The 17,571-nt window shown below is 38.5% G+C and overlaps 1 long non-coding RNA gene across 1 annotated transcript in view; it reads right to left on the bottom strand.

The window, feature by feature from the left end:
• The window catches only part of LOC144320568 (uncharacterized), a 43,606-nt gene extending 35,944 nt beyond the window's left edge, over positions 1-7,662 (bottom strand). The window contains exon 1 of the long non-coding RNA XR_013386195.1: positions 7,489-7,662. This is a non-coding gene — a long non-coding RNA (uncharacterized LOC144320568). The remainder of the gene's footprint in view (positions 1-7,488) is intronic.
• Between the last annotated feature and the right edge of the window lie 9,909 nt (positions 7,663-17,571).

The raw sequence follows: 17,571 nt of genomic DNA, 5'->3' as shown, positions 1-17,571 counted from the left end.
CTATGCCTACCAGTCTCCACTCAGTGGTGCAGACTTCTAAAACTTCAGACTTTAGGCTCCACTGCTTGTATAACCTTGTGAAAATCAGCTGCTCTAATTTTCCCAGTCAATGGTTTTGTGCAATCCTCTGTACACTCCTTTCTATTTATCTCTCTCTCTCCTCTCCCTGATATCAAGGCTCCCTCCCCTCTGCAGCATCCAGAATTCTTTTCTGCCTAGAAGCACATCTCCATGCCTACTACCTACTATAATGTGGCTTCTTTACTTCCTCTATTTCTGCAGTTTGTTATTTCAGCATTCAGATTGATTTCTTGGGTGTTCAGAATGATTTGATACTTCTCTAGCTGTGTTTTAGGGATGAGTCGAGCCTAGGGTCTCCCTACTGCTCTGCCATCTTAATTCCTCCTATTTAGTGATTTTTGAATGGGTTCAAACTTAAGCAACCATCAACTTAATAGAGACTGATACATGCTATATATAAGATAAATGCTATATATAAACCTAACTGTAAGTACAAAAATTTGTAATAGATATGCAAAAAATAAAGAGAATGGAATTCAAGTATATCACTAAAAAGATACATCAAGCTACAAGAAAAAAGAACAAGAGAAGAAAGGGACAGAGAAGAACTATAAAAAAATCACTAAAACAAGTAACAAAATGGCAATAAGTACATACCTATCAATAATTACTTTGAATATAAATGGACTAAATGTTCCAATCAAAAGACAGCACAGCATGATGGAATGGATAAAAAAAAATAAGAACTATCTATATGCTCCCTATGAGATACGTACTTTGGATGTAAAGACACATGCAGGTTGAAAGTGAAGAGATGGAAAACATTCATCATGCAAATGGCAGTGAAAAGAAAGGTGTGGTAGCAGTACTTAATATTGACATCAGACAAAATGGACAAAGTCCATAAAAAGAGACAAAGAAAGAGACTACATAATCATAAGGGGAACAATCCAAAGAAGATATAAACAATTGTAAATATGCAGCACTCAATGTGAGAGCACCCAAATACTTAAAGCAACTATTAACAAAGGAAGTAACCATTAGTAATCCAATAATAGTATGGGACTACAACCCCTCATTTACATCAATGGATAGATCATCTAAACAGAAAATCAACAAAGAGATGGGCTTTGAATGACATATTGGACCAGATGGATCTAACAGATATATTCTCCTAAACAGCAGAATACACATTTTGTTCAAGTGCATACAGAACATTGTCTAAAATAGATCACGTTAGGCCACAAGATAAATATTGATAAATTAAAAAAGATTAAAGTCATACTATGCATCTTTTCCAACCACAATACTTTGAAACTAGAAATCAACCAAGAGAAAAAAATCTGGAAAGAGCACAAATACATGGATGAAATAACATGTTATTAAACAATGAATGATTTGACCATGAAATCACAGAGAAAAAAAATGCATAGAGGCAAATGAAAATGAAAACAGTGGTCCAAGATCTCTGGAAAGCAGCAGAAGCTGTTCTAAGAGAGAAGTTTAAAGCAGTTCAGGCCTAAATCAAGAAGAAAAATCTCAAATAAACAACATAACCATACTTTAAAGGAGCTAGAAAAAGAAGACCGAGCAAAACCCAAGCCCAGAAGGCAGGACAAAAATCAAGATTAGGATAGAAATAAACAATAAAGAAACTAAAAAAACAAACAAAACCCCCAAAGAACGATAAAAGAAACCAGGAGTTGGTTCTTTGAAAAGATCAATAGAATTGATAAATCTTTAGCCAGATTCTTCAGAGACAGAGAGCAGAGACTCAAAATCAGAAATGAAAGAAGAGAAATAATAACTGACACCTTGGCAATATAAAGGATTATATGAGAATATTATAGAAAATAATAGGCCAACAAACTGGACAACCTAGAAGAAACTGGAGCACCTGGTGGCTCAGTTGGTTAAGTGTCCACTTTCAGCTTAGGTCATGATCTCGGGGTGCTGGGATTGAGCCCTGGATTGGGCTGCCTGCTCACAGAGAAGTCTGCTTCTCTCTTCCTCTGAACTATCCCCCGCCCCCGCTCATGCTCTCTCTTACTTTCTCTCTCAAATAAATAAATAAATAAATAAACAAATAAAATATTTTTAAAAATATTCCTAGAAACCTATAACCTCCCAAAACTGAATCAGGAAGAAACAGAAAATTTGAACAGCAGTGAAATTGAATTAGTAATCAAAAAACTCCCAACAAACAAAAGTCCAGGATCAGAGAGATTCACAGGTGAATTCTACCAAGCAAGAAGAGTTAATACCTATTCTTCTCAAACTATTCCAAAAAATGGTAGGGGAAGGAAAGCTTCCAATTCATTCTATGAGGCCAACATTACCCTGACACCAAGACCAGATAAAGTCACTACAAGAAAGGAAACTACAGGCCAACATTTCTGATGAACATGGATACAAAAATCCTCAACAAAATATTAGCAAGTCAAATCCAACAATTTAAAACATCATTTACCATGATCAGCTGGGGTTTATTCCTGGGATGTAAGGGTGGTTCAATATTCATGAATCAATCAACATGATACATCACACCAACAAGAGAAAGGATAAAAACCGTACAATCATTTCAACAGATGCAGAAAAAGTATTTGACAAAGTACAACAACGATTAGTAATAAAACTCTCAACAGAATGCAGTTAGAGGGAACATACCTCAACATAATAAAAACCATATATGGAAAACCATAGCTAACATCATGCTCAATGATGAGAGTTTTTCAAAAAAACTGAGAGCTTTTTCCCTAAAATTAGGAAAAGACAAGGATATCCTCTCTCACTACTTTTATTCAACATATTTCAACATAGTACTGGAAGCCCTCGCCACACCAATCAGACAAGAAAAAGAAATAAAAGGCATCCAGACTTTGATGAGGAAGAAGTAAAACTTTCACTATTTGCAGATGACACGATACCATACATGGAAAACCCTGAAGACTCCATAAAAAAACAAAACAAAACAAAATCTAGAACTGACAAATGAATTCAGTGAAGTCACAGGATACAAAAACCAATATACAAAAAACCTTTGCATTTCTATACAACAATATGAAACAGAAGAGAAATTAAGAAAACAGTCCCATTTGTAACTGTACCAAAGATAAAACACCTAGGAATAAACTTAACCAAGGAGGTGAAAGACCTGTACTCTGAAGGCTATAAAACATGGATGAAAGAAATTGAAGATGACACAACAAATGGAGAGATACTCCATCCTCATGCATTGAAAGAATAAATACTGTTAAAATATCCACAGTACCCAAAGCAATCTCTAGATTTAATATCATCTCCACAAAATACCAATAGCATTTTTCACAGAACTAGAACAAATAATCCTAAAATTTGTCTAGAACTACAAAAGACCCCAAATAGCCAAAGCAATCTTGGAAATGAAAAACAAAACTGGAGGTATCACAATCCCAGATTTCAAGATGTACTGCATAGCTGTAGTTATCAAAACAGTATGGTACTGGCACTAAAAAAACAGATATATAGATCAATGGAACAGAAAGCCCAGAAATAAATACACAATTATACAGTCAATTAATCTACCACAAAGGAGGCAAGAATATGCAATTAGAAGAAAGTCTCTTCAACAAATGGTGCTGGGAAACTTGAAGATCTACATGCAAAAGAATGAAACTGGACCACTTTCTTGCACCATAAACAAAAATAAACTCAAAATGGATCAAGGACCTAAATGTGAGACTTGATATAATAAAAATCCTGGAAGAGATCATAGTAATTTCTCTGACACTGGCTGATCTAGACTGATCTCCTGAGGCAACTGAAACAAAACCAGAAGTAAACTATTGAGACTATATCAAAACAAGAAATTTCTGCATAGCAAAGGGAATAATCAAGAAAACAAGACAACTTGGGGATCCCTGGGTGGCTCAGCGGTTTAGCACCTGCCTTTGGCCCAGGGTGTGATCCCGGAGTCCTGGGATCGAGTTTCACATCAGGCTCCTGCATGGACCCTGCTTCTCCCTCTGCCTGTGTCTCCGCCTCTCTCTCTTTCTCTCTCTCTCTCTCTCTCCATGATACATACACACAACACCACATTTTCTTTATCCATTCATTCCTTGAGGGACACTCGAGGTTGCTTCATGTCTTGGCTATTATTAAAAAGTGCTACAGTGGGTACAGATATCTTTTTGACCTAGTGTTTTCATTTTCTTCTGATAAATACCCAGAAGTGGAATTGCCAGAATCTCTCTGACTCTAATGAATAAGTAAATAAAATAAAAAAAAAAACAAGACAAGCTACTGAGTGAGAAAAGATATTTGCAAATGCAATATCCAATAAGGGGTTAGCATCCAAAATATATCAAGAACTTCTACAATTCAACACCAAAAAATAATCCAATTAAAAAATGAGCAGAAGACATGAATAGACATTTCTCCAAAGAAGACATACAGATGGCCAACAGACACATGGAAAGATGTTCAACAGTATTCATCATCAGGGAAATGCAAATCAAAAGCACAATGAGATATAACTTCACACCTGTCAGAATGGAAAAATAAAAAATGTAAGAAACAACAAGTATTGACAAGGATATGGAGAAAAAAGGAACCCTTGTGCACTATTTGTGGGAATGCAAACTGGTAGAGCCACTGTGGAAAACAGTATAGAAGTTCCTCAAAAAATTAAAAATAGAATTACCATATGATCCAATAATTCTGCTAAATGGTATTTATTTACCCAAAGAATGCAAAAAACACTAGTTTGGAAAGATATATGTACATATATGTTTACTGCTATTTATTTACAATAGCCAAAATATGGAAGACACTCAAGTGTCCATTGATAGATGAATGAGTAAAGATGTGCCATATATATATACATGTATAATGAAATATTATCCAGCCATAATAAAGAATGAACTCTTGCCATTTGCAACAATAGGAATGGATCTAGAGAGTATAGTGCTAAGTCAAATAAGTCAAAGACAAATACCATATGACCTCATTCATATGTGGAATTTAGGAAACAAATTTTAAAAGGATACAAACCAAAAAAACCCAAAAACAGACTCTTAAATATAGAGAACTGGTGGTTACCAGAGGGGAAGTGAGTGGGGCAATGGGTGAAGTAGGTAAAGGTTAAGATTACACTTATGATGAGCACTGAGTAATATACAGAATTGTTGAATCACTATATTGTACATATGAAACTTCTATAATACTCTATGTTAATTATACTGGAATTAAAAAATTAAATAGAGACATTAAAAAAATTAAAACTAGAACTATCATATATCTGGCAATTCCACTTCTGGGTATTTATCTGAAGAAAATGAAAACACTAGTTTCATTTAGTTGACTAGGTCAACTCTGCCTCTCTCTCTCTCTCTCTCTGTGTGACTATCATAAATAAATAAAAATTTTTAAAAAATTAAAAAAAGATATTTGTACCCCCATGTTCACTGTAGCACTTTTTAATAATAGCCAAGACATGAAGCAACCTCGAGTGTCCCTCAAGGGATGAATGGATAAAGAAAATGTGGTGTTGTGTGTATATGTATCATGGAATATTATTCAGCCAGAACAAAAAAAAATTGAAGAAAATCTTGCCATTTGTGACAACGTGGATAGATGTTGAGGGCACTATGCTAAGTGAAATAAGTCAAATAAAGGCAAATACCATATGGTCTCATTTTATGTGGAATCTAATAAAAGAAAGAAACTAAATTCTAACTAAATTAAACTAAATTCATAGAACAGAGTAGACTGGTGGTTGCCAGAGTCAGAGCTGTGGTGGAGGTGGAAGAAATGGGCGAAGGTGATCAAAGGGTATACATTTCCAGTTATAAGATGAACACATTCTGGGAATGTAGTACACAGCATGGTGACTATAGTTAACAATGCTGTATTGTTTATTTGAAAATCGCTAAGTGAATAAGTCCTAAAGAATTCTCAACACACACATGCACTATAACTACATAGGATGATGGATATGTTAACTAAAATTATGTTAATCATTTCAAAATATATTCATATATCAAATCATCAAGTTGTGCACCTTAAACTTACAAAGTAACATGTCAATTATCCCTCAATAAAGGGGGGTGGAGAATGACAGGCAGACAAGCTATAATTATTTAGATTTTGATATCTGGACAGTTCTATATGTATACATGTACATATTTTTTTATTGGAGTACGATTTGCCAACACATAGTATAACACCCAGTGCTCATCCTGTCAAGTGCCCCCCTCAGTGCTCATCACCCAGTCACCCCATTACCCTGCCCACCTGCCCTTTCACTACCCCTTGTTCGTTTCCCAGAGATAGAGGAGTCTCACGTTTTGTCACCCTCTCTATTTTTTCCCATTAACTTTCTCTCCTTTCTCCTATAATCCCTTTCACTACTTTTTATATTCCCCATATGAGTGAAACCAAATGATGATTTTCCTTCTCTGATTGACTTAGTTCACTCAGCATAATACCTTCCAGCTCCATCCATGTCGAAGCAAATGGTGGGTATCTGCCGTTTCTAATGGCTGAGTAGTTTCCATTATTTATATATATACATTATATATATATAATCTCACATCTTCTTCATCCATTTGGACAGTTCATAAAAATGAAGTAAGCCTACAATTTTAAGAACTGATTATAGGGCAGCCCTCGTGGTGCAGTGGTTTAGTGCCACCTGCAGCCCGGGCTGTGATCCTGGAGACCCGGGATCGAGTCCCACGTTGGGCTCCCTGCATGGAGTCTGCTTCTGCCTGTGTCTCTGCCCCCCTCTCTCTCTGAATAAATAAATAAATAGTTCTTAAAAAAAAAAAAAGAACTGATTATATTTGTTGTCAATGGCTAAGTTTAAGCTTTCAAGAGAAAACTAGAATTTTGAAAAAACCTATATCTGCCATGGTGGCTTTGCCATACTTCCTGATACTTATAGACTTCTTGGGTTAAATCAGTGGTAATCTTTTACAATGTGCTTTTAAGATATTATATAATGATATACATCAGAATTAGAAGATGTACGCAATTTAGTAAGCAATATTTGATTAATGCATGAGGTTATAAAATCTTGCCAAGGAGTGCCTGGGTGGCTCAGTCAGTGAAGCATCTAACTCTTGATTTCAGCTCAGGTCATGATCTCAGGGTGGTGAAGCTAAGCCCTGGGGTCAGGCTTCCACACTGGGCATAGAGCCTGCATAAGATTCTATCTCTCCCTCTCTCTCTGCCCCCGCCATCCAGCTCATGCTGTGTTTCTCTCTCTCTCTTTCTCTAGAAAAAGAAAGAAAGAAAGAAAGAAAGAAAGAAAGAAAGAAAGAAAGAAAAGAAAGAAAGAAAGAAAGAAAGAAAGAAAGAAAGAAAGAAAGAAAGAAAGAAAAATCTTGCCAAGATAAAAAGATCCAAAGTCTAGGACAGACAATAGATATTAATGTAGGAGAACCCAAAAAGTTCATTAGTTTCTGATTCCACATTACAACTTACTTTTGAGGGGCAGCCCGGGTGGCTCAGCGGTTGAGCACTGCCTTTGGCCCAGGGCCTGATCCTGGAGACCCGGGATCAAGTCCCACGTCGGGCTCCCTGCATGGAGTCTTCTTCTCCCTCTGCCCGTGTCTCTGCCTCTCTCTGTGTGTGTCTCTAATGAATAAATAAATAAAATCTTTAAAAAGAACCCAACAACTTACTTTTGAGAAACTACTGTTTGTTGAATGTGGTTTGGTATCAGTGACTAATATCCACAATTATCTGAAAAATATATTAAAATATTCACCCTCTTTCCAACTACTTAACATGTGAGTCCAGACATTCTTCACATAACTTCCACCAAAACAATGCATATATACAACAGATTAAATGCAGAAATAGATGAGATAATTCAGCTATTGTGTATTAACCCAGACTTTAAAGAGATTTCTCTTTTATTTATTCATTTTTTAAAATAGGCTCCATGCCCAATGTGGGGTTTGAACTCATGACCCTGAAGTCAAGAATTGCATGCTCTACTGACTGAGCAAGCCAGGTACCCCTAAAGAGATTTCTTTATAGCTCTTCTCACCAAATATTTTTGTTTTGGAAATATGGTCATTTTTCACAAAAATACATTATTTGTGTTAACATATAATGTTATTATAAAATAATACTTTAAAATTTTTCTCAAATTCAATTCTAATATGGTCATTAATATTGACAGATATAATCCATATAAGCAAAATCTCTTTAATGTCTTCAATAATTCTTAAGAGTACAAAGTAGTCCTGAGACCAAAAAGTTTGAGAACGATTACTATATGTTATTTATATTTAGCCTACAGACAAGCATAATTTTATCAATCTGCTGTCATTTGTTTCATTTTTCACCAAAGAATACATATATCTAGTATCATAAACCATTGGTTTTAAATCCGTTTCCCACTCATTTTTTCAGAACCTGAGAAAATGACCTATTACATAAAGAGGAAAAAGTAAAGATGACAACAATTTTTTTTCATCAAAAAGAATGCAAGCAATGTATTGGAATACTATCTACTAAGAAGATAAAGAGGATTCTAGCCTAGAATATCTTACCCAATGAAAAAATAAAAACAAAAAACTGTTTAAAAATGTCAAAGGTAGGGATCCCTGGGTGGCTCAGCGGTTTAGCGCCTGCCTTTGGCCCAGGGCATGATCCTGGGAGTCCTGGGATCGAGTTCCATATCGGACTCCTTGCATGGAGCCTGGTTCTTCCTCTGCCTGTGTCTTTGCCTCTCTCTCTCTCTCTCTCTCTCTCTCTCTCTATCATGAATAAATAAATAAAATATTAAAAAAAATAAAAATAAAAATAAAAAATAAAAATGTCAAAGGACCTTTTCAGATATAAACAAGCTATAATATTAAATCAACAATAGACCTACACTACTAAAGATATTAAAGGAAAACTTTTACATAGGTAAATAATTATACCAATCAGAAATGTGGATCTAAAAAACAACAACAACAAAATGAAGAGTACTAGAAATTCTAACTACATGGGCCAATGTATTATTTATCTCTTGCTGCTGTAACAAATTACCACAAATTTACAGGCTTAAACAATTTCGTTCTCTAAGTTAGGAGTGTAACATAGGTCCCATTGGGCTAAAATTAAAATATTGTCAGGGCCGCACTCCTTTCTGCACTCCCCCCCTTTTTTTTTAAATTTATTCATGATAGACAGAGAGAGAGAGAGAGAGAGAGAGAATGGCAGAGACACAGGAGGAGGGAGAAGCAGGCTCCATGCCGGGAGCCTGACGCGGGACTCGATCCCAGGACTCGATCCCCAATGCCAGGACTCGATGCCGGGACTCCAGGATCACGCCCTGGGCCAAACAGGTGCTAAACCCCTGAGCCACCCAGGGATTCCCCCTTTCTGAACTCTTTAGGAGATTAAAGAGACACACTCTCACACAATGCTGATAGGAAATGCAGTGATCAAAACCTTGAAACTATTTGCAAGCTATTTGCATTAGTTTTTATTAACAAGTTATCACAAATTTAGTGGTGGAAAACAAAACAAATCTGCCACTCACAATTAGAAGTTCAAATTCCATCTGAAGGGGCTAAAGTCCACGTGTCAGCACAGCTGGTTCCTTCTTGAGCCCCACCCCCTCAGCCTCCACCCCCAGGGGAGAATTAACTTTCTTGGCTTTTTCAGCTTATGGACAACGCTAACCTATGTTCCTTATCTGTTCCTTAGCTCACAGCTCATACATCACTCCAACCCCTTGCTCCCACCATTACATTGCCTTCTGTTCTTTTTTTTTTTTTTTAATTTATTCATAGAGATGCAGAGAGAGAGAGAGAGAGAGAGAGGCAGAGACACAGGCAGAGGGAGAAGCAGGCTCCATGCAGGGAGCCCGACGCGGGACTCGATCCTGGAACTCCAGGATCATGCCCTGGGCCGAAGGCAGGTGCTAAACCGCTGCGCCACCGGGGCTGCCCTGACTTCTGTTCTTATGAAGACCCTTGTGATTACCTTGGGCCCACTTGGAGAATCCAAGCTACTTTCCCTATCTCAAGATCCTTAATCACATCTCCAAAATCCCTTTACCATGTTAGGGTTCCATATGCATAGGTTCTGGGGATTAAGATGTAGACACCTTTTGGGTGACATTATCTAGCCTACTACACTCTGACCCAAGGATTCTAATTTTAAAAGCTTAATTCATAGAAATATGCACAGGGATTCAACTAGAAGGATGTTCACATGAGAAACCAATCACTAACTTGATTGTGGAAGAATTTCTCCATAACTTCAACAAAAGCTACACTGCTTGTTCTTTATTTGGACTGTCCAACCATGTATCCTCATATTGCACTCAGTAGTATCAGAGTTCAAATATTACTTATTAATACTACTATTAGAATCAAATAAATTTTGGGATTTAGAAGGGAGCAGTTTTTATGTGAAGGATGATGTGTTTATGGGGTAAGAGAAATGAAGACAATAAAGAAAGGAGTTTGAAATTCCTTTCTTCCCTCTACATTCTCAGCCATTGTAAACCCATGTAAGAAATATCCTCAATGTTGTCACTGGAAAAATCACTGATACTGTAATTAAGAAAACTCTCCTGGTTGCCAGATATGATCATTCAGTTCTATTAATTAATCATGTATAAGATAGTCAGGCTTGGCATCAAGTCTATATGCGTTCTTAATTTGGAGGAGACTATTATGGAAATTCCAAATGTCAGTTTAGAAGCCTAATAGCATTATGAAGTTAACAGTGCAATACATCAGAGAAATATAGTATTTGAATGTTACTACTGCATGATTTAGAATAGAAGTTCCAAACAGAACTTCTCAATAGAAGTTAATAAAATTCAGAGGCCTTGTTGTAATACATTAATTAATCATAAGGAAGAAATCTGGGTTTTCTATGCCCTTTATTTATACCATCCTTTCATCATTCTTTTCCAGTGATTTCTGAGACATTCCCTTCACTCTTTTTCAATGGCTCATAGTTTTTTGTTTTGTTTTTGTTTTTTTGCCAGATTCCATGTCTTCTGATATGATATCTTCACATTTCTTTCTCAATTCTATCACTTCCACTCTACTCCCAACTACTGGCTAAAGTTTCACAACTGGTAACTTATCATTTTAAACTCATAAAATTCCCCTCTGACTACAACCTCCTATTCATGCCCTCCCATTTCCTCAGGCCACTGAATCTGCTCTTTGTCTACATTGTTATTTCTAGTTCCTCAACTTGTTTAGCATGAGGTAAACAGCATCACCAGCCAAAGACAAAGGATCCTGATATTTAATGACCTGTTTAGACCTGTCTTGACTAAACTCAAGGTCTGGATTAAGTTTTTAAAGACACTAAGCTTTTTAAAGTAAAATATTTTAAAGATGTAGTGATATAAGAAAGCACAAGACAAAAGCCTGATTTCTTTAACAGTCTTAATTCCCACAACTGTTTAGTCTTTTCTATAGTAAAATGTCTTTAATGCTACCCACCAGTTCATTTTCAACTACTCCTCCAATACCAATCTCAAACTTTTTAGAAGATTTATTTATGTTAGAGAGAGGGTGCAAACAGGAGCAGGAGGGGCAGAGAGGAAGAGAGAATCTGAAGCAGACTCTGCACTGAGCACAGAGCCTAGAGCCCAACATGGAACTCAATCCCATGACCCCGAGATCATGACCCAAGCCCAAAACAAGAGCTAGGCACCTAACCAACTGCACCCCCCAGGCATCCCTCAATTTTAAATCTGGACAAATCTCTTAGTTTATTGGATTTCACCCTCAAGTAGGTCCTTTGCAGAAGGGCCATGCTATTGTATTCCCACAAGTTTTCTGTGTTTCATTGCTTTTCTTTTATCCCTGAAACTTCAGCCTTTATCATCTTAATTTGTTCCAAATTTTACATATTTCTTAAATTCTATCTTTTCCTAGGTACTACCTCCTAGAGTTCTCTTAATTCCAATTCCAATCTGGATTGAGTTCCAGTTATCCAGTTGTGATACACAGATTTACATTCATTAGTCTCCTGGATTAGATTCACTACTTTAACTCTTATTTTTCTCTTTTTGTTTTGCTTGTCATCTGTATGTGTGAGAGTTTATTCTCTCATTTTGGAAGAAGTTACCTTTGGTAACTTACTAGGATAGGATATATGGGAAGTATACTTTCTGAGTTCCTTCATATGAACTAAAAAATATCTTTACTCTCCTTTTGCTTTTGATTGACACTTTGGCTAGATATGGAATTATACACTAAAACTGATTTTCCCTCATTTATTTGAAGTCATTGTCCCATTGTTTTATAGCAGTCTTTGTTGATGATGAAAAATCTGATGCTAGTCTGATTTTCATTGCTTTATAATTGAAGTTCCCACAAGATATGAAATGAAGTAAAGCATTTGAGGCAGGAAGACTCTGAAGAGAGGAGGCCACAGGATGGAGTAGGAGATGGCAGTATTAAAAGACTAGTGAAATCTCCAATAGCTACTGAAGACAGATGAATGTATTGTCTCAATTTCCATTTGGGACTTCTGGACATCATCTTTACAGGAGGCCTCTGCATCAGCATGTAGTAGCTACAGCAAAAGAGAAATAGTGGTGTGGCTTATTTAGGCAGATGGAATAAAGATGGTGTTTCTAAGTATCCCTTGGCTCCCATGTAGTGAGGAAAGGATGCAGGTATTTCCACATTTTAGGTATATGTCAACAGCCCCCCACCCCCCATAATGACGGCCCTGGGAAAATTTTTAATGAGTTCTCAAAACAACAACAACAACAACAAAAACAAACAAAAAAAACAACCTCTCACTATAGGTCAAGTAAAAATTGATAATTGCAAAGAACAGTTAAAAATAAAACTGAAAATGGCTGAATATAAGACCTAATTTTGGAAGAAAAAAGTTGCTAGGGCTAGAGAGACAGGGATATACAGAAAGGCCTACGAGGACATACAACTGAAGTTAAAAACTACCATTGTCAACCTACAAGACTCATTTTGGCTACCTGTCAAGGTTTCAGAGGACCTCTAAATCTATGCAATAACAATATATAGGAACAAGAGGTAAACTTAGGGACAGAACTTGACTTTTTTTGATCAGACTTACCATACTAAACCTCTACATTATTGGTGGGAGGGAGGACTTATCAGGCAATAAGAGTTTGGGAATCCAACTTAGTTGCTAATATTAAGCATTTACATTTTCAGAATGGTGTAAACAGGGGTACCTAGGTGGCTCAGTCAGGTAAGCATCTGCCTTTGGCTCAGGTCATGATCCCTTCAAGCCCCTCCCTTGGGCTCTCTGCTCAGCGAGGAGCCTGCTTCTCCCTTTGCTTCTTGCTCACTCTCTCTCCCTGTCAAAGAAATTAATTAACTAAATTAAAAAGAACCGTGTAAACATCACACATCCTTATCCTTCATAGGAAACAACTAAAGCTTCTACTTCAAAGGGGAAGAACAAAACTTTATAGGCTTGAAGAGCCCTAGGTCCTCACATAGTTATTACCACTTCCTCCTGATTCATATTTAGTTTATCTTGTTACATGTCCCAGGAGAAAGGGTTAAAGAGTAGACACTCCTCTCCTCCTTTTTGAGAAGAAGCTTCATATGTAAGGCTTACTGCCATTTGGTTCTTTCTTGAACAATCCTTTATCAGATAATTTACCCTTTCAAATTACACACTTATAGCAAGAGAAAATAAAAATAGCATAAGAACCTTGACTCTCTTTGAAAGCAGCAATCAGACATGGAATTTTATTTTTATGCTAATGATGATTTTATATAATGCTGATATTGTAACTTTTACTTTCTTTAATTTTAGTGAAAACAACAATAACTATAAATATTTTTAAAGATGAGGGGCCCCTGGGTGGCTCCGTGGTTGAGCTTTGGCTCAGGTCATCATCCCAGGGCAGGGAGCCTGCTTTTCCCTATGTCTGTGTCTCTGCCTCTCTCTGTGTCTCTCATGAATAAGTAAATAAAATCTTAAAAAATATATTTTTAAAATGAGAAATCACCTATATGCCCATTGTCCTACTAGGGCAACTGTTTTAATTTTTGTATATTTCCTCCTGCCTACCTGGCACAAAAATGTGTGGCTGAAAGACACTTTGAAAATCAACTAGTCCAATTTCTTCACTTTCAGATGGGAAAACTATGACCCACAGAGCTATGAGATTAGCCCAGAGTCACACCTTATCATTTTGTTTAAAATAAATTTTAATCCTAAATTAATAAAAAAAATAGTTAAGACATGAGTAAGTCCCTAATTGTTGATTTTCTCCACTGAGAAACTACCTGCAAGGGGGAAAATATCTCTATTATGTAATATAGTATTAGTCCTCCCAAAAGCGGTATCTGGAGAATTATAAATGCAAAGTCTGGATTCTGTAATAAAAACTCCCAGCAGCCCAGGAACTTCTAGAAAACAGATGTGAATTCAAAGCCTCTGGATTTAAGGATTTGTATTAAAAATTTACATACTGCTATGCGTTGCTACTGCTGAGATTGTCTCCAGACTGTGGATTCTGGAATGTACTCTCCTTGATAAGGCAGCAAATTATAACTCAAAAAGAGCACCTAATTGAGGCTTTCTCTGTGCTGTAATTCAAAGAATTGAAATAGCATTGCAAAGGGAGAGTACTTAGTAGGGAACACAGATGGCTTTCAAAAGGATGTTAGAGAGAGTCTGGACTCATAATAGTGGGATTCTTACTGTGCCACAGCAGAAAAAGGCACAACATGGGAACAGAAAACTCCAGTTCTGAAGACTAGTCTGCCACTAACTAGGAATATAATCAGAGGCAAAACACTTAATTTTTACAGTTTTGTTTCACATTGATAAAATGAGGTTAGCCTGGCTGATCTCAGAATTCTTTTCCTACTATAAGATTCTGATTTTTGGGATCCCTGGGTGGCGCAGCGGTTTGGTGCCGCCTGCAGCCCGGGGTGTGATTCTGCAGACCCAGGATCGAGTCCCACGTCGGGCTTCCTGCATGGAGCCTGCTTCTCCCTCTGCCTGTGTCTCTGCCTCTCTCTTCGCTCTCTCTGAATGAATAAATAAATAAATCTTAAAAAAAAAAAAAAAAAAAAAAGATTTACAGGGCAGCCCGGTGGCTCAGCAGTTTAGCGCCACCTTCAGCCTTGGGTGTGGTCCTGGAGACCCAGGATCAAGTCCCACATCCGGCTCCCTGCATGGGGCCTGCTTCTCCCTCTGCCTGTGTCTCTGCCTCATTCTCTTTCCTCTCTGTGTTTCTCATGAATAAATAAAATTTAAAAATATTACATTCTTACAGGAGTTATCCTTGATTTCTCTTTCTCTTACACTTCATATTCAATCTGTGAGCAAATTCTGTTTGCTCTAAGTCCAAAATATGAGTACTTCTCATCCTCTCTACTGCTGTTACCCTGCTCCAAGTGAGCGAGAATTTCTGATTGATCTTCCTGTTTTCACTCTTGTTCTTTCAATCCATTCTCAACACAGCATCCAAAGTGATCTTATGACAACATTGTTAGATCATGTCACTCCTCTGCTCAGAGTGAAATTCTTTGCAATGAGCCACAAGACACTTGAATGCCCTAGCCATTGTTACCCAATTTGTTTCCCACTAATTTCTTCTACTCCAGCTACTTAACTCTTCCTGATCCAGTTTGCCAAGTAACTCCAGTATCTCCTTCTCATGAGCCTTCTCTGGTCATTCTACCAGTGTCTAAAATCGCTGACCGTCTTTTTCTTGTTTTATTTTCACTTCCACAGTTTTTACTATGTAACACAGTATATTTTACTTATTTTCCTTCTTTGTTGTCTTTCTTCCCCATGAGAGTAGATATTCCTGTCTCTTTTGTATATATTGCTATATCTGAAGCATTTAGAACAGTGCCTAGCACAGTGGATGCTCAATATGTATTTGTTGGCTATGGAATTAATTGTGAGAAACTCTGTACCAAGGGAGCATAACAGCATACAAAGATGGAGACAGACACTAGATAAAACATCTAATTTGCTTGGCAAAACAAAATTTGATCATCTTCCTAATCTTACGTAGTCAAAAACTTCTTGTTTTTAAAATTGTTTTACATCTCTTTTAGGATGTTTTCGACCTCAGGAAAATCATTCTCCGTTATCAAAGCCTTACCCTGTTTACTAGGAAATGCATCCCCTTATTTTCCAAATGTTATTGTGTACATTTGGCAGCTCCTCTAAGTTAAACAGAAGTTGTTTTATTTTTTTTTAAGATTTTATTTATTCATGACACACACACACACAGAGGCAGAGACATCGGCGGAGGGAGAAGCAGGCTCCATGTAGTGGGACTCGATCCTGGGAGGACTCGAACCTGGGACTCCAGGAACACGCCCTGGGCCGAAGGCAGGCGCTAAAACGCTGAGCCACCAGGGCTGCCCCTAAGTTCTATTTTATTTTTTATTTTATTTTTTTTTTAATTTTTATTTATTTATGATAGCCACAGAGAGAGAGAGAGAGGCAGAGACACAGGCAGAGGGAGAAGCAGGCTCCATGCACCGGGAGCCCGACGTGGGATTCGATCCCGGGTTTCCAGGATCGCGCCCTGGGCCAAAGGCAGGCGCCAAACCGCTGCACCACCCAGGGATCCCCCTAAGTTCTATTTTAAATTAAAAATTTCAGGTCTTGACCTTTAGTGCTCCTAAAATCCTTAAAAAATTTTGTAATACTAAATTCCAAGCGGAAATATGTGGCTATTCAATGTAACAATGAAAGTGACGATGAGCTATAAGGCTAACATCAAATTTAGCGAAGTAAAAGGTAGTATAAACTCCATTTTGCTTTCTTCCTGTTTTTCTTTTATCAGAGAGATGCTTCGTGGCATACAGGTGATGATCGATTTATCTGTAATCAGGACTGAACAGAGTAATTTTTCAAGAGAAAGAGGCATCTTGAATTTTTTTGTCACCGCACTAGCCTCGGGGTTAGTAGTGTCCAATCCTATCCGCATTCTGCGTTGTCACGGACTGAGCCGCCCAAGAAACTCCAGGAGGGACGTCCTCACTCAGGGACCACGACGGGAACGCGTCTCCGGGGGGCGTCGCGCGCTCCCTCAAGGGCCCGGGGAAACATCTGTGGGCAGCAGGGGCCCCGCGCTCAGTCTGGCGGACTCCGTCCTTCGTCCTCTCCCGGCCGCAGGACCCGCTTCTTCTCGGAGGCGGCGGCGGGGCCGGCCCGTTAGCGGACAGCGCCGCCCGGCGTCCCGCGGCCCGAGCCGCGCCCGGGGCTGGGGTGGGGGAGGGGCGCGGCGGCGCTCGCGCAGCGTCGAGTTTCCCAGAATTCCCAGCGGCCGCGGGGAAAGTTTACGGGACGTAGGCGGCGGCGGCGGCGGCGGCGGCTGAGGCGGCGGCGGTAGCGGTTACTAGGCGGCCCGCGGCGGACCATGGCCCTGGCCGGGCGTTTCTGGCCTCTGCTCACGGTGTCCTCGGGCAGCCTCGCGGAGCGAGTACATTTCCGAGAAGGAACTGACAAGCGACTGAGTTGCGGCCGGCGCGCTTAGCGCCCCGAACATGCGGCAGTCCCTGCTGGCGACCCCGGGCTGCGGAGAGGCGGCGGCGGCGGCGGCGG

The sequence above is a fragment of the Canis aureus genome, chromosome 9 (assembly GCF_053574225.1).
Source record: "Canis aureus isolate CA01 chromosome 9, VMU_Caureus_v.1.0, whole genome shotgun sequence".
Taxonomy (NCBI): Eukaryota; Metazoa; Chordata; class Mammalia; order Carnivora; family Canidae; genus Canis; species Canis aureus.
Note: the sequence above shows the minus strand (reverse complement) of the source record. Positions and strands in the feature narration are given on the sequence as shown.